This window comes from Natator depressus, chromosome 23 (assembly GCF_965152275.1).
Source record: "Natator depressus isolate rNatDep1 chromosome 23, rNatDep2.hap1, whole genome shotgun sequence".
NCBI classification, from domain to species: Eukaryota; Metazoa; Chordata; order Testudines; family Cheloniidae; genus Natator; species Natator depressus.
The window spans coordinates 16715790-16733942 of NC_134256.1; positions in this window are offsets into that span (position 1 = coordinate 16715790).

Consider the following 18153-nt stretch of genomic DNA (forward strand, 5'->3'; position numbering starts at 1 on the left):
CTGAATTGCACAGCATTTATCAAGGTCACCCCTTGTGCTAAATGTTCTTGGGTTAGGCATAGACATTGCATAGCATAACCTATGGCAATCACAGTGTTTAATAAGCTTTCCAAACACAGCTCAGCACACAGGCCCCGGAGCTTGCAGTTTATATCCACTGAAGTCCAAGTCACACAGTCATGGTGCCGCTGGCCTGGTGCATCTATGACACAGCCCTCACAATCTTCAAAAAGCTTTTCCCTAAGACAGTGATTAAGAACAGAATAAACAGCAACGCGTACAATAGTCCGCATGACTTTGTTACGCTCACGACGTGGCACTGGCTCAGTCAGTTCCATGCCAAGCCTCCTCCTAAACTCCTCATAGCCGTCATCCTCGGAGTCCTCTTCAACATTTTGTATTGGCGTTGAGCAAAAACAAGGTGGGCCCGGTTCATCTTCGCTGCTTGGTGCAACGCTGTCCAGAGTCTCCGGGTCCTCTAGAAAGGCATCATCGAGCTGTTGAGAGATTTTTTTTTTCAAAAAAGAAACAGCGTAAGCACACCACTGCTTGGTTTTTGATTTACACAATCCCTGGTTCCTAGCCCTCCCCCCCCCTCCCCCCCCCCCATTACACACCCCCACCCCGACCGTCACTTCTTAAACATTCATTTACCTGAGCCACGTCTTTTTCATTCACCTTGTCCGCCCGTAACTCCCCCAAGCCGTGATCACCTTCCACCTCTCGGGGGGTGGACAACAAGAGGCCATCACGCTCATCGTGGTGCCTCACAAGCAGCCGGGTTTCGGGGTCGGTTTCCGGTGTCCATCAACGGCTGGGCCAAAGGGTCCTCCTCAGAACTCTCGCTGATGTAGCGCTTTCTCCATACAAGTCCAAAGGCCCTCGGGGCTAAAACAAAGTCCGAAGTTCTCACGGGGGTGGTGAAGGAGTCCATGTCTCCACAATTTCTAAAACACGCGCTCTTGGTAAAAGACAGCCTCTTCTGCCCGACGCTGGGCCTTATGGGGTGATGGTGCTGCGCTCTGATTGGCAGAGGGGTCATACGCCCCTCTTCTGGGTGGTTCACTCCATCCCAGAACCTGCCCTATTTTGGTCAAATCTGCTCTCGGGCCGGCCTGATTGGTAGAGGTTGGTGGGAGGAGTTGTTAGAGGGGTCACACGAATCATTTCCGGACGGGTCACCCCGCCCCCGGAACTCACCCTAATTGGTCAAATCTCCTCTTGGTCCTATCGGAACAAAACCCCTCCTGATTGGTAGCGGGGTGGGGGGAGGAGTTGTTAGAGGGGTCACAAGACCCACTTCCAGAGAGGACACCCCCACCCGGGAACTCGCCCTGATTGGTCAAAGCTCCTCTCTGGGAGGTCCTACGGGGCAAAACCCATCCTGATTGGTAGAGGGTGGGGGGGGGAGGAGTTGTTAGAGGGGTCACAAGACCCACTTCCGGAGAGGACACCCCGCTCCGGAACTCGCCCTGATTGGTCAAAGCTCCTCTTGGGGGGGAAGTCCTACGGGGCGAAACCCATCCTGATTGGTAGAGGGCAGTGGGAGGAGTTGTTAGAGGGTTCACATGACATACCTTGCTTCCGGTCACGTGGCAGCCTTGACCCTGGAAGTAATACCCCATGGGGCAGGACTTCCGGTGGGGGGGGGCAGAGGTCAAGGGGTGGGGTTAAAGGGGTCAAGGGGTGGGGTGGGTGTCACATGACACACCTTGCTTCCGGTCATGTGGCAGCCTTGACCCCGGAAGTAATAACCCATGGGGCGGGACTTCCGGTGGGTGGGGCTAAGGGGTCAAGGGGCGGGGTCAGGGTTTGATTGATGATAGGGCCCTTATACTACTATCATAGAATATCAGGGTTGGAAGGGACCTCAGGAGGCCATCTAGTCCAACCCCCTGCTCAAAGCAGGGCCAATCCCCACTTTTTGCCACAGATCCCTAAATGGCTCCCTCAAGCATTGAACTCACAATCCTGGGTTTAGCAGACCAATGCTCAAACTACTGAGCTATCCCTCCCCCCCAGCTGAGTGAATGCAGCTCCCCAGAAGGGAAACAAGCCCCATCACTTCGTGTCTTTAGTGCACTCTCTGAGAGGAGCCATACGTTTGCCTCGGCTCAATTCAGCTGCAGTGTAGCACTCCCAAGAGAACCAGAAAAGGCTTGAAGCTCTTGTTTGTTCTGTGGATACTAAGTTTAATAAGACTCCACTATTCAAACTGCCCCTGCTCCGGGAGTGTAAGATTTGGTGAGCCCAGACAGGAGAGGCTGAATTGCAATGATCTGACCTCTCCAAGAGATGAACCCACCAAACTGCTGCAGACTGCTCCAGAGAAAGCTGCCAGGGAAGATTTCATTGGTTGCAAGCGCTTTGGCTGGGAGAGAGTTAAAAGAGTGGAGGTAGGAGGAGGTAGGAGGACTCTGATACCAGCTAAAGGATGAGCATTTAAGAGAAGTCTGTGACTCCCTGGGCATTTCTGGGACACATCACAGTGAAACTGCAGCCAAAAGCTCTTTGACCTTACCCAAATATATAAGAATTCATTTCAATAGTGAAGAGCCAAACCCGCTGGAAAATCAGGGATTGTCTTACATTGCTGGCACTAGGAGAGAAGATTTTACAAGCCATTGCTACAGCAAAAGAGGAGCAAAAGATCTGTCAATCCCATCCCAGAAAAGAAAACCAGTGTTAAAGAAAGACTTTAAAATAACAGGACAGTTTAGGAACTCCCTGCAAAAGGACAGGCTAAACCAAAGCAGTTTGGCTTATCAAATTGCAAATGGTGTTCCCAAGGGGACCACTGAGACAGAGATAATGGAAACTGTAATCAGGGCAATTTGCCCAGGATTGAGCTTCAGGAGCTAGCTGGAGTGAAAAACTAAGCTGAGCCTGCCAAAATTGTGTACCCCCTTTCCCAGATCATTGATGAATATGTTGAACAGCACCGGTCCCAGTACAGATCCCTGGGGACCTTGCTATTTACCTCTCTCCACTCCGAAAACTGACCATTTATTTATTTAGTAGACTAAATCTGCGATGCACAATCCTTCACAGTTAACAGAGATAATAATGTGCTAATCTACATCTCCACCACTGCCAGGCTGAACCCCATAGTCCACCGGTGGGTTGCAGAATCATCTGACTTTAACTTCATAGGGTAGAAAACCTGAGTTATGAACATCAGAGTTATGACCTGACCAGCCAACCATGCACCTTATTTGGAACCTGAAGTACACAATCAGGCAGCAGCAACAGAGAGAGAAAAAACAAATACAGTACAGTAGTGTATTAAACATAAACTGCTAAAAAAATAAAGGGAAAGCAGGATTTTTCTTCTGCATAGTAAAGTTTCAAAGCTCTATTAAGTCAATGCTCAGTTGTAAACTTTTGAAAGAACAACCATAACATTTTGTTCAGCATTACGAACATTTCAGAGTTACGAACAACCTCCTTTCCCAAGGTGTTCGTAACTCTGAGGTTCTACTGTAGTTAAATATCATCTAGGGAAATCTAATGCTTTATCAGGAATTCCCCTTGATAGTCACAGGATGCACAGAAGAGACGAACACAGGTGTTGTTAAAGCAGTCAAACTCCTTGGATATACAAACTGATGGCAAGGTGTCCAGGTTAGTAGTTATTACTACCAATCCTTTGGCAGTAGAAGTCTCCTTCATGGGCATTACATCCACCATAAAACTTATTCCAGGAGAAGACATTTTGGCAACTCAGAAGAAAGATCCAGCTATTGCTAAAATGCTTCAGTATAAGTTTTTGGGGCACAAACCAATTAACCAAGAGAACACAGGAGGATGTTGAACATCGAACATTGTGTCACTAGAGTTTGTGTGTGCACCAAGCAAAAGAAACCTCACCAGCGTACCAGATTTCATCTAACTACCATAGTTACAACAAGTACCGGGGGGTAGCCGTGTTAGTCTGTATCCACAAAAACAACAAGGAGTCTGGCGGCACCTTATTTACTTAGTTACAACAGAAGCATTTGTACTTGTAGCCATAGGCTTCTTCCATCTAGGAAGAAGCAAAGAAAGATAGGAATACATCTGAGCCTCGGTGGATCACTTTACTTGGTTTGTCAAAGTCTACCCTACCACCAAAAACTCAGGAAAGACAGTGACAGACAAGATCTTCAATTAGTTTGTTTTAAGATTTGATTTCCCCAAAAGAATCCATCATCAATAAGGAGCAGAGTTTGAAAATAGGTTTTTTTTCCAAAGCATAGAGTACTACAGTAATATTTAAACTTCTCCCATAACCCCATACCAGCCACAGGGCAATGGGCAAGTAGAAAGGCTGAATCAAATTCTGCTGGCTACATTGATAACCTTGCCAGAAGAACAAAAATCAGACTGGAAGGACTCCCTTAATAAGACCATAAGACCATCTATGCCTATAACTGTACACAAAATGATGCTACGAGTTCCCACCCTTCTATTTATTATCTTGAAGATAATCACATTTGTCTATTGTCATTGCATTTGCTCTACCTATGAACTCTGAATCTGCACCTAGGAAGCATAAAGAATATGCTGAGACACAGAAACAGCAATTGAAAGACGTTTATGAACTGGCCTCAATATGTTCTCAAAACTCTGCTATTCGTGGTACGAATCATTATGGTCAGAAAGCGTACGGTGCTGCCCTCTGGCCGGGGGACAGGAGTACTTGTCAGGAAGGGGACCAGGCAAACTAACATCCTATTGGGAAGATAAAATTCATGTTAGAAGATGAAAGGAAAGGGGAGAGTTCACAGAGTAAAGGCAGAAGGTGGAGAAGGAGGTGGTAGAGTTTGTCACCACAAGTTTTTGCTTCTCTGGGTTTTCTTGCCCTTGGAGATGACACTGTGCTGCACAGCGCCACGGCAGAAGATGCAGAGATCAAGGGAAATAAGCAAAACTGGAATCTAAGGGCGAGTCTCTGCTAGAAGCGCTACAGCGGCACAGAGGCACCGATGCAGCTGCTCCACTGTGGCGCGTCTGGTGAAGATGCTCTATGCTGATGGGAGAGCGCTCTCCTGTCAGCGTAATAAGTCCACCCCTGCGAGAGGCAGTAGCTATGTCGGCGGGAGAGCACTGTCTACACAGGGGGTTATGGTCGGTATAACTATGTCACTCAGAGGGTGTGGATTAATCACACCCCTGAGTGACGTAAGTGATACTGAAGTAGGCTGTAGTGTAGACCAAGCCTCTCTAAGGACAGAATTTGGACTCCAGTGATTGTGATCGTGAGAGCGAAGACAAACAACATGGTACCCATGGCGTGGTGACTCTGAATTCAGAGGCAGAAACATTCCTTCCACGGCTGGGAAATGGGGATGTTGTTGATCTTGTAAACTTGAAGACAGATGACTAGTCTGATGTGACATCCACATCAGCCAATGAAAGACATGAATGGCAAAATGTGACCATGGACCCGGAAACCATCGGTGCACAAGAGGACAGATCTCGAGAACAACCCATTGTCACATGAGGTCCTCTGACTAGAGAGGGAAGAGCCCCCCAGACACTGACCTATGAACCTACTCATCAGTGTCTAATTCCAGCTACTGGTGAATGCACCATGGCTTTATCCTTGTGTTTACATGCTGTACCTCGTACCTATTCCTGTATCTTCTCCTGCATTCTCTCCAAGATTAATGTAAATGAAGAGACATTGGCTTCTGGTTTCGATATTGCTCTACAAAAGGGGTCGATAGCGCTACATAGTTAGTTTTATGTTTCTTGAGTAGATGTTTTTTATGTCTAATGACTTTGTGTTGCATGGTTATACTGCTTACCATGTGGGAGCTGGTATCTCATAAGATCTGAGGATCTCTGGGGATTTAAACTGTTCAGAACTGGCGATTTGGTTGGGCAATGGAACAAGCCTTGACACAGACATTGCCTGCTTAATGTGAATTAAACCAAAGAGAGATGCAAAAGTTTCCAGATCTGATGAAAAAGGAGCAAGACAAAAGCTCATCTGAGACCGAAAGCACGAGCTTGTGGAAGTCGTAGGTGTCTGCTAATAAGCCAAATGGCTGGACGGAATGTTTTATATTTTGTTAATGGGAATATTTGGGGGATATTATATTTCCACAGGAGGAGTGTAGCACTGATACGGGAATGTCAGGGTTCTACATACCTGCATCCTGTATCTCTAAGGCTGTGCCCTGTCCCTTTAAGGGTTTGGAGATCTGCTAGCGAGGCTAAAGAGGAACAGTGGGGATGCAAGCTGCACCCCCAGGAGGGTTTCTGTCGTTCTCCGGGGGACCCAGCGGGTTGCAGCCTGCGTTTGTTTGGGGAGTTGGACATTAAGTTTAATAAAATTCCATTTTTAAAACCATCCCTGGTCTGCAGTGGAACACATGCTCTAACCACCAGACCCCTACAGTCCCAGAGCCAGCAGAGTTGGGGGTAACAGCTTGCACCCAGATTCTGGTCTGGTCAGATTGGTGGAATTAACACAGCTCATCCCCCCAGTTCCCCTGGGTGTCCCCTGTGCAGCACAGAGACGTGGGCAGCAGTTTATGGGGATGTGGTTTGTTGGGAGTGGCAGGGACCTTGGTTTGCTCTCAGTGAGCATCACAGGCTCTCTGTGCCTGCAGCCCCCTGCTCAGTTCCTCATTTGAGCTCCTGGGGCATCAGGCTCCGTGGAGCTGGGGACTGGGGTATTTGGAGCAGCACTGAGGGGTCCCTCACTGTCCCATCATGTGGTGTGAGCTCACTGCCCTTTTTCTCCATGAGTGCCAGCTTGGGCGAGGGTCTGAGGCCAGCACTTGTGTCAGTGGGGCAGGATCGGAGACAAGGGTGAGTTGGCTGTTCAGGCAGCTTGAGAGGCTGGGCGCTGAGTACCAAAGGGGCCAGAGGGCTGGGGGAACGTTTGTATTAATAATGGGGAACTGAGTCAGGGAAAAGAGGAGCTGAGACCTGAACCTTCACTCTAAAATGGAAACAATATCCTGCACCCTGATCAGGTTGCCCGGGGTCAAGCCAGAGTCACCCATCGCCTGCAAAGGCAACAGGGCTAGATTCTGATCTCAGCTCCCCTCAGGTCATTCTGGAGTCCCTGACGGCTGCAGTTAGATCAGGGGCTACATTCGCATCTTTCATCCCAGAGTAAATAAAAATAAATATTGCAACCAAGTCAGGGTAATTGGATATTAGACCTTGTTTTGACCGATTAAAATGTGACTAGGGTTGCCAGGTACCCAATTTTCAACCAGAAAGTCCGGTCAAAAAGGGGACTTGGCAGTGTCCAGTCAGATGTACTGACCAGACACCAATAGTCTGGTTACTGCGGGCGGGAAGGGAGAGGTGCCGGGTCATTGTTAGCCGATGGCCAGGGATGTTTGGTGAGATGCCAGCTATGCCCGTTTATACCATCCGTGACTTTAACCGCTAGGACGCACTGTCCCTTCGCGGCGGGCAGCCCGGCCTAGGCTGACGGATGCCCCAAGGTACTAACCACCCGTGACTTTAACTGCTAGAGCTCAGAGCTCCTTCGCAGCGGGCAGTCAACACTGACTGACAGGTGCCCCAATGGCAGCACTAAGAGCCTCTCCACACCCGTGACTTTAACTGCTAGAGCTCAGAGCTCCTTCGCAGTGGGCAGTCAGGATTGACTGACAGGCGCCCCAAGAGTTTGCCCCGTGGAGGCGGCACAACTCAACGCTAGGCTCTTAGTACTCTCACCTAATGGCCAGGCTTTATAGCCAAAACGGCTGAGGTTCTTTAATTGTGTTGGCTGCTTCACAGTAAACCAGAGAAACAAGTCAGGCTTATGCATAAATGGTTACCAAAATTTATTAAACTAGATTCTAATCATGTGGTTACAAAATTGCTAGTGCCTACTTATTTAAGTGTAGAGATGTTACACACACAAACAAGTTACAAAACTGAAGCTACAATCCCAAAGAAAGAAAACAAAGTATAGAGCTCTATTTCAAAATATGTGTACACTAAAGATAGGAGATCAGGTGTGGGTGCTTCTTACCCTCCTTGCATCTCTCGATTCCAGCGGTGCCAAGCCAGGATCGGTCACTCAATTCCGCGGAAAGACGAATAAGGGACAAGGCTTAGGGACCCTCTTAGCTGCAGAAGCCTTGGGAGGCTGTCACTTATCTGACCAGCAGATAGATAGTGAAAAGCACTCAAAAATCATGGTGCTGTAGGTCCCCTACTTATACCTCTGTACTCCTTTATTCTTTTTCTCCTTTCTATGCTAAATTGGGGCTGGTCTGTCGGGGTGACGCCAGCTCTCGCAAGAGTAGTTCACACTTGCAAGGGAGATACAATAAGTTTCGACTACTGGACACTTCTTTTATCAGGGTAAATATTTTCCCACCTAGGATGTTGGTGTGTGTGCATCATGCTGTTTTAGTAGGGGCTAAGAGCCATGTCTGTCACAGCGCCTCTGCCTGCTGTGAGCCCAATTGTTGTATACGTTCCCAGAGGCACATTGTCGCAGCACACCTGTGCTTCTCACAGCTTCAAAGGCTGTGCTGGAGTGCCCTGGTGTTTTGGCTCCTGTGTGTTTCCAGCAATGCTGGTCTGAGGGGGGGGGGGGGGGGGGGCTGGCTGTCTGGCTACAGTCATCAACCCGAGCCAGACCCCGCTCAGCTGGGGCCGCCTCCTACCTGCATCTGGGCAGGCAGGAGACTTCATGTCAGGCTGCAGCTCCCTGACAGAGGGATCCCAGTGGGAGTGGAGAAGGGAAGTGGAGAGGAGAGGAGCCAGCTACAAGGAAGGGGGAGGAGAGAGAGCAGCGAGGGGGGGTGGGGAGGAGAGGAGCGAACGGGGTAGGGGCTTGAGGGAAAGGATGGGGCAGGGGCGGGGTCTTGTGAAAAGCGGCAGGAAAGGGGCAGGGACTTTGGGAAAGAGGCAGGGAAGGAAGGTCCGGTTGTCTGCAAATAGAAAGTTGGCAACCCTAAATGTGACCCATGCTGGGGCGTGGTTTAAGATGTATCAGATGCCCCCAAAACGCAAAATTCAGCAAATTGTGAAAGTGGCTTCTTCAGCTAAACCCCCATCCTGGTTATCAGTGGAAGTGAAAGCAGAAATAACAAATGATAATATTAAACAACTAGGAAATGGGGAACTTCATCTCAATAGGTGCAACTGAGGAGTTAGGAATTGTAGACACTTGATAAGAAAAATCTAACAATATCAATGAAAAATCTATGGCATTTTAGGATAAGGACAATAAGGAGTTCTTGAAACATATGGAAAACAAAATATCCTAGCAATCAGTTTTAGTGCAGTTGGAGATGAGGATGGTACAACTGTAAATCATGATGCAGAAAAAGGAGAAGTGTTACAAATATTTCTGTTCTGTATTTGGGAAGCAGTGGAATGACGTATCCATATCCTACAGTAATAGTGAAATACTTTCTATTCCAGTTGCACCTAGCGAGGATGTTAAACATCAACTATTAGAATGCAACACTTTTGAAAGGTATAACAAGATGCATTGCCTGGAAGTTGAAGCCAAACAAATTCAGACTGAAAATAAAGCAACAATTTGTTAAGAGAGAGAGTAATTAACACTGGAACAATGGACCAAAGGACATACTGGATTCTCCATCCGAAGACAGCCGACCTGACAAACTTTGGATTGGATACCACACAGTCATTTTACAAGGATGAACATGGGGGTGTAGGATGTTCCCCCGAGGTACAGAGCATCACCCCCCCACACACACCAGCTCGTGCTACCATGGCTCAGTAGGGTTGGGAAGAACAATTCTGCCCCCGATGGCCTGAGGGGCAGCTCCATAGGTAGGGGCAGGAGCCACCCAGGGGATATATAGGGCGGAGAATGCTCTGGAAATTCTGGGAGGATTCTGGGGGCTCTTCAGAGACTGGGGTGCTGGGAGACACTCCCTCCCACCCAGGCTGAGGAGAGGTGATGGAGGGGGGGTGGAGAAAAATCCTCCTGGTGACCCAGCAGGGGCCAGGAGAGCTGGGGAGAAGGTCCAAGGGGGCAGATGGGATCCAGGACAGTCGGGTCCATCCCTACAGAGATGGGATCAGCTACTGGGGAGGGGGTGAGAGCTGGGGGAGGGAGCCGGGTGATGTATACAGTGGGGGACCCTACTGCAGGGACTGAGGCAACAGAGAACTGAAGCTCCAGAGAGAGACCAGGACAGACACCCCGGGGTTGGGGGAGCAGTAAATGACTTTATTTCAGTGCCAGGGGCCAGACCTCATGTCTCCATGCACAGGGGCCGGTCACTCTATCTCAGGAGCTGGGATTCTGCAGGATGGGGTGCTGGGGAGCCTTGCCCTGCTGGGAGATAACATCTCTGAGCCACCCCTTCTGGCTGGGACCCTGCTCTGCTTTGGGGGAGACAATTCCCCTGTACACAGAGGCTCCTGGCTCTTTTCTCCCCTGGGGGTTGGGGTCCTGGCTCCCAGCCCAGCCTGGCAATGTGGAGGGAGGGATTACAGGGTTCTGGGGTGCTCTGTGTGCGGGACAGGTTGTGTGCTGAAATCCCTGCACTGCAATGGCAGTGTCGGTGCCCATCCAGGAAGGGCTGTCTCCGGCTCTTCTTTGCCCCATCCCATTCCCAAGTGGGTGCTGGGTCGTGCTCACACATTGGCCGAGGTGGCTGTTTTCCCTGGAGGTGACAGATTGGCTGCATGTGCACGGAGAGCCACATGTTGGGCTGGACGGTGCCGGGCTCAGGCCAGCAGATCCCTTCTGGTATCAGATTTCAGAGTAGCAGCGTGTCAGTCGGTAGCTGCAAAAAGAAAAGGAGGACTTGTGGCACCTTAGAGACTAACCAATTTATTTGAGCATAAGCTTTCGTGAGCTACAGCTCACTTCATCGGATGCTTATGCTTAAAGAAATTGGTTAGTCTCTAAGGTGCCACAAGTACTCCTTTTCTTTTTTCTGGTATCAGAGCGATTCCTGAGTCTGGGGAGAAATGGCCCCGGCATTAACATGTCCCCGAGGTGTCTCCTGTCCCCATCTCCCTGCACCCAGATCCCCGCCCCACGCTCCCCCCAGCAGACAGGACACTGGGCTGAACAGACCCAGTATGGCCATTCTTATGATCAGGGAATCTCGCTCTGCTCCACCCCCCTAGTCTGACATTGGCTCCGGGGCATACTCAGGGATCCGGCTCATCCCCTGAGGTCGGGAAGCAAATGCTCTGGCTAAGGAAGCACTAACGGCCTTCCCTCATCTTCTCAGGTCATATCCCCAGCAGGGAGCAGGAGGAGCAGGGAATCTGGCAGGGAAGGGGTGTGACGATGTGACGCAGCAGGGAGGGGGGAGTGTTGACCTGGGAATGTGCCCTGGGGACGGGAGACCTGAGAGCCTGTCACCTGAGCCAGGAGGGGGAGGGGGAGGTGACACCTCTGCCCAGGAATGTGGATGGAGGCTGCAGCAGGGAACCTGCTCGGTGGGTTTAGGTTCAGTTTGGGGCTGGGTGGAGGAACACAGGGAACCCCAGGGCTGGGGTCTAAGCTCCCTGCTCCCCCAGAAGGACTTCACTGAGGGGTCCTGGGTGTACCCACAAGCTCTGTTTTGGACTGTGTTCCTGTTGTCCAATAAACCTTCTGTTTTACTGGCTGGCTGAGAGTCTCAGTGAATCCCAGGAAGAGGGGTGCAGGGCCTGGACTCCCCCACACTCCGTGACAAGGGGTTATTTACTGAGGGGGCCCTATACAGCGCCCAGCCCCCCACACCCCACCCTGGGCTTCCCACAGACATAGGCAGCACCTTCCCTGCACGGGGCTCTGCTACGGCCCTGCTTCCCCACCCCCTGGGGCCCCGGCAGGTGCTCCCTTAGCTGGTGACACAGGGGCTGGTGTGCTCGGTGCCGGGGGTCGAGAGTTTGCTCCCAAGGGTCCAGCTGTTGAATTGGGAGCACCATGGAATAAATGTGAGATTCCCTGAAGCAGGGATTTCCTGGGGGAAGGGAGAGTGGCTTTTCTACCCTGTGGAGCCCTCCAAGCAGATAGGGCTCTTCCCCTAAGGAGATCTTCATCTCTGCATGGCTGGATCCAGGCTCCCCTGTAAGCACAGAGAGACGGCGGGTTAGAGGGGCCAGTGTCACCCCACAGGCCCAAGCCCCCTGACTGGGATGGGATTGAGGGGAGGGGAGGACAAGACAGCTGCCCAGGGTGGGTAGGTTTCCAGGGGTTGGAGAGGTGGGAGCTGCTGGCCAGAAAGAGACCTAGTGTCTGTGTGCACTGCCCCTCACCCCCGCCCCACCCGCCACCACAGACCTACCCACCTGGGACACTCAGAGTGGGGTAGGGCCAGGCATTGGGGTGGCTCCAGTTCACAGTGGGAAGGGGCATCTCTGGACATCACACACCCTTCATAGCAGCCTCAGTGTGTGCACGGGACACCCTGGTCTGACTCCTCCCCCCACTGACAGGTGGTACAGGAGCTGGGCCAGCTGCCCAAGGGTTATGTGCAGATGAGGTACCCCCATGTTCAGAGGGGCTTGGCAGACTTGGGGGGCCTTGTCCTGGGATGGGGGAAGGGATAAGAGAGGGGGGTCATGTCACCTGGAGTCTCCTTCCAGCAGTAACCATCCTCGGCCATGATCAGCACCAGGGCCAGCAGAACCCCGGAGACCAGACCCAGACGGAGGATGTTGCCCCAGGTGAAATCCAGGCGCTTCGTGAGGGCTGTGGAGTTCTTGGAAGTATCAGGGCTGGATTCTGAACTCAGCTCCTCCAGGGTTAATCCAGAGTCACCCTCTGACAGCAATGGGTTGAGGGCCGGATTCTGATCCATTACCCCTGGATCTAGCTACCCATCTAGCTATTTAATGAAGGATAGATGGAAGAGGCCAGCTGGGCAGCCTCTGTGTCCCAACTCCTCTGTGCGCCCCCAGAACAGGTACAGACCTGAAAGAACTCTCTGCTCTGCAGCTAACCCTGGGGTCAGGGATCCTGCCTCCGCCTCCCTCAGATCTAGAGTTGCCCCTTTCATCTGTGATTCCACAGAGTCCCCATCCCATAAGAACATAAGAGTGGCCATACTATGTAAGACCAAAGGTCCATCTAGCTCAGTAACCTGTCTTCGGACAGTAGCCAATGCCAGGTGCCCCAGAAGGAATGAACAGAACAGGTAATCAACAAGTGACCCATCCCATGTCACCCATTCCCAGCTTCTGGCAAACAGAGGCTAGGGACACCATTCCTGCCCATCTTGGCTAAGAGCCATGGATGGGCCTATCCTCCATCAATTTATCTAGGGGTTTTTTTTGGAACCCTGTTATAGTCTTGGCCTTCACAACATCGTCTGGCAAAGAGTTCCACAGGTTGACTGTGTGTTGTGTGAAGAAGTACTTCCTTTTGTTTCTTTTAAACCCGCTGCCTACTAATTTCATTTGGTGACCCCTGGTTCTTGTGTTATGAGAAGGAGTAAATAACACTGCCTTATTTACTTTCTCCACACCAGTCATGATTTTACAGACCTCTACCACCACCCTCCCCCCCGTTAGTTGTCTCTTTTCCAAGCTGAAAAGTCCCTGTCTTATTAATCTTCCCTCATATGGAACTGTTCCATGCCCTCCAATCATTTTTGTTGCCCTTTTCTGTACCTTTTCCAGTTCCAGCATATCTTTTTTTATATGGGGCAACGACATCTGCACACAGTATTCGAGATGTGGGCATACCATGGATTTATAGAGGGGCAATATGATATTTTCTGTCTTATTATCTATCCCTTTCTTAATGATTCCCTAAATTCTGTTCACATTTTTGACTGCCGCTGCACATTGAGTGGATATTTTCAAAGAACTATCCACAGTGACTCTACGATCTCTTTCCTGAATGATAACAGTTAATTTAGACCCCACCATTTTATATGTATAGTTTGGATTATGTTTTCCAATGAGCATTACTTTGCATTTCTCAACATGGAATTTCATCTGCCATTTTGTTGCCCATACACCCAGTTTTGTGAGATCCCTTTGTAACTCTTAATGGTCCGCTTGGGACTTAACTATCTTGAGTCGTTTTGTGTCATCTTCAAATTTTGCCACCTCACTGTTTACCCCTTTTCCCAAATCATTGATGAATATGTTGAATAATATTGGTCCCAGTACACATCCCTGGGAGACACCACTATTTACTCTCTCCATTCTGATAATTGACCATTTATTCCTACCCTTTGTTTCTTACCTCTTAACCAGTTACTGATCCAGGAGAGGACCTTCCCTCTTATGCCATGAGAACTTACTTTGCTTAAAAGCCTTTGGTGAGGGAACTTGTGAAAGGCTTTCTCAAAATCTAATTACACTATACCCACTGGATCACCCTTGTCCACATGCTTGTGGACCCCTTCAAAGCATTGTAGTAGATTCCTGAGGCATGATTTCCCCACTCAGGTACCTGTCCGTGTGGTCCCCAGGCTGATTGGATATGGTGATGTTTCAAGCCCAGTGAGGTTGTTTCCACCTGTAGTTTAGAATGAGAGCCTGTCAGGGCAGGGGATGAAATGGGCAATCAGGGGGAGCTAAGAGGTAGAAAAAGCGACTCAGCAATTGGGTCCCTCCCCCCTCGACTCAGCCTTTATGGTCACTCTAACCTCCAGGGAGTTAGTGGATTTTATCAGCTGGGGAAGGGACTGGTTCTGCAGCTGCTGGCCCTGACTTCTCTGGGCATACTCTGATAGGGAGCATCCCCCTGGGAAAAGCCTCACTGTTCTGCAGCTTGCCCTGGGGGCAGGGTTCCCCCTTCCCTCTGCCTTACATCAACAGCTGCTGCTGCAGCTTCCCCCGGCTACATGACAAATCCACTGATTTCCTGATCCCACACTGGGCATCCCCTCTGTAAGGCCCCAGGCAGATCCTGGCTGTGAGCATCTCCTTGGGGCATAGACTCTGTGAAGGCTGGGCTGGGTACAGGGCTGAGAGCGGGGACTCCAAACCAGGCCCCTCACCTCTCACCACCAGCTCCACATGGTCACTGGGATCTGACCAGATGAAGGCTTGTGATGTGCTGCCATAACGTCAGGTGTAGCTCCTGCTGTCACCCTGTATAACACTGCGGATGGGAAACGCAGTCATGTCTGCAGGACTTTCCATGTGATGCAGCGTGGTGTGGTCTCCTCCTTTGTACAGAACAACCCTCAGCCCTGGTACCTACACTCACACTGGATGGTCACGGTGCACCCCATGGCCATTAGCTCCCTGGGGCTCACAGAGATGGAGGGTTTGGGATAGAACTCTGCATGCACAAAGACACAGGACTTCTATGGGGGAGACATATACCCTTACTCCTCAGTCTGTCTGTCTGTCATTTGATCTCTCTGTGCCCAGCCCTAGGGCATTCAGCTGCCTCCCCTTGTCTAATGTTCCCTGCATTATAAACCCAGCAACAGCACAGGTCTGTGGAGTTCTTGGAACCCAGGGGGAGTGAGAAGGTGGAAACAATGACTCAGCAATTGGGACTCTCCCCCCACAGCTCAAGATTTATGGTCACTGTAATCTCTAGGGAGGGTGCAGTGCTGATGCTGTAGTCACCGGGGCCTGACTTCTGTGTGTGTCCCCAGAGAAGGAGCATCCTCCTGGGAAGCTCTGCAGCTCCCCCTGGGGGAAGGGTTCCCCCCTGCCTCTGCCAAATCAACAGCTATTGCTCCCCCTTCATTGGACAAGTCACCCATCATATTACCTCATGCCTAGCTAGGCATCCCCTTGGATACAGGGATAAGGAAATGTTGTTAGCCTCATTGGATGTGTGATGCATTTGAACGCATTGCTCAGAGTGTTCAATCTGTTTATGTGAAATTGCAGTTATAGGTTCTTATGTAAGCAGGCTCTGAATGAGCTTTCCCAACACCTAGTGATGAGCTGGGGAGAAGACATCAGGAACTGACCATGTTTGAATAGACACACCCACTCTGCCTAGGTGAGCAACATGATGGGGCTGCTTTGCCCAAATGATCACTTTTATCTGGTGTTGGATTGCAAATCACTTTGTTATTGAGGAGGCAGAGGTAATAAAGTGTGGTTATCCTTTTGTGAATCAAAGGGAGCAGAACTGGCCTTGGTATGCCATGAATGAGGGGGTCACTCTCAAGTTAACTGCATTCAATAAGCAGGAGGTAGGGGTGCCAAAGGCCAGTGGAGATGTGAGAGGGTATTTGTGCCCATCTGGCTTTACGTGCCATTTGACTCTGCACTGTTTAATAACAGAGCTTCTTAAGGCCCAGTTGAGAGTCTCTTGGTTTGGATCACTCGAGCTGACATCACTGATAGCCCAGTCTAAATATGAAGCCTTAGGTCCGTTGTGGGACAGTGTCTCTGGTGAACGAGGTTGCCTCGCTAACTGCTGGAATCACTGAGCATTGGAATTGCTGAGAGCTGAGTTAAGTGGTGGAACTTCAAAACATCCCAGAGGTTGCAGTGGAGAGGGCCGTGGCAGGGTGACTGGTGGCAGAGCGCCGGAGAGTGGCAGAGGGAACACTGGGGGGTGGCTGGCGGTGCAGTCAATGAAGGTGGAGTGGCCGGCTATGGAGTGAACAAAGGCAGACAGCGATGCAGAGTGAACAGCGGCACAGCGATGGCTGCCGAATCACTGCTCAGTGCTGCCCCCCCCGCTCCCCCCGGGGTGGGAGGTTAACTCACGCAAACACACCTCCAAACACTGGGTTTTCACTGACCAAGGACAACTGTGAGTGGGGTGCGGTGGAGGGAGAGAGGACTGGCGTGTTAAAGGGACATTTGTTTGTCAGACTGTCACACTGCAAGGTGAGAGACTGAGGAAACGGATGCTGACAATGTACTCTGGGGTGGGTGTTTTACTCATGGTCTGATGTTTTCAAATCATGCTTGTGGTGTTTTCCCAAGTAATGCCAGGTTCCTTTCCCCTTTTATTCAAAGTTTTCTCTTCTATACATGTACTTAGTGCTTGTGAGAGGAGAAGTACTGGCTCTTAGAGGTACCAAGTGGGGGGTGTAATTTTTTTCAGATTACTGGGTGTGGACTCGAGCTGGTTCTGTGTTGTGCTGTCAAAAGGAACCCAGCCCTGGTTGCTGCTGACTCCCCCCGGAGTGGGCAGAGGCATCATTTGATTTTCCTGCATTCCTCCCCTAAGGCTGGAGCTGAATGCACCTAACGGCACCCCTAGACCCTAGGACTTCACTTGTGGTGGACAGCAAACTAAGAGTGCGGTGTCATGGACAGAAAGGGGAGTGGTGTGTTAACGGGATATTTGTCTGCTGGTCTTTCAGAAAGGGGGAAACTGAGGCAAAGCCACTGCTCCACCCGGGGCCAGGGATTTACTTGTTGTTTGCATGCGTTTGAGTCATTGTTGTCATGTTTTCTCAAATTAATGCCATTCTTCCTTCTCCCCTTAATAAAATATTTCTTTTGTCGCACACAGACTCAGTGCTTGCAAGACAGGAAGTATTGCTTCTTAGAAACACCCAGGGCTGGTGTTTAGTTTTCCCAGATTTCTGGGTTGGAGCTCAAGCCAGTGTTGTGTTGTAATTTTGAGAGGAACCCCTATATATTGAAGCCAGAGCTGGAACTGGAAGAAGGCTTACATATGTATTGCAGAGGAGTTTAATCTCCTCCTTTCTACAGAACAGCCCTTATGCCCTGGCACCGACTCTTTCAGAGGATGGTCACAGCTCCTCCCAGGGCCATCATCCGCCCTGGGGCTCACAGAGATGGTGGGTTTTGCACAGAGCTCTGCATGCACAAAGACACAGGACTTCAAAGCGGGAGACACAAACCCTGTCCCTCAATCTGTCCTTCTGTCCCACAGAGGGGTATTCTGGTGCCTCCCCTTGTCTAATGTCCCCTTGGTAATAAATCCAGTGACAACACAGGTCTGTGGAGTTCTTGGAACTGGCGGTCTTGGGTTCTGATCTCATCTCCCCCAGGGTAAAACGAGAGAAACCCACTGAGTGCAATGGGGTGAGGGCCAGATTCTGATACATTACCCTGAATCTATCTATCTATCTATCTATCTATCTATCTATCTATCTATCTATCTATCTATCTATCTATCTATCTATCTATCTAATGAACACAGTTCTGATAAGGCAGCTGCTGGCTGGGGAGCCTCCTCTGTACAGCCTCAGATCAGGGTAAGCCTGAGGAATTTAGGAAAGACCTCCCTGCTCTGCAGGTAGCCCCTCCATCCCAAATCTAAAGGTGCTCCTTTAATCTGAGATT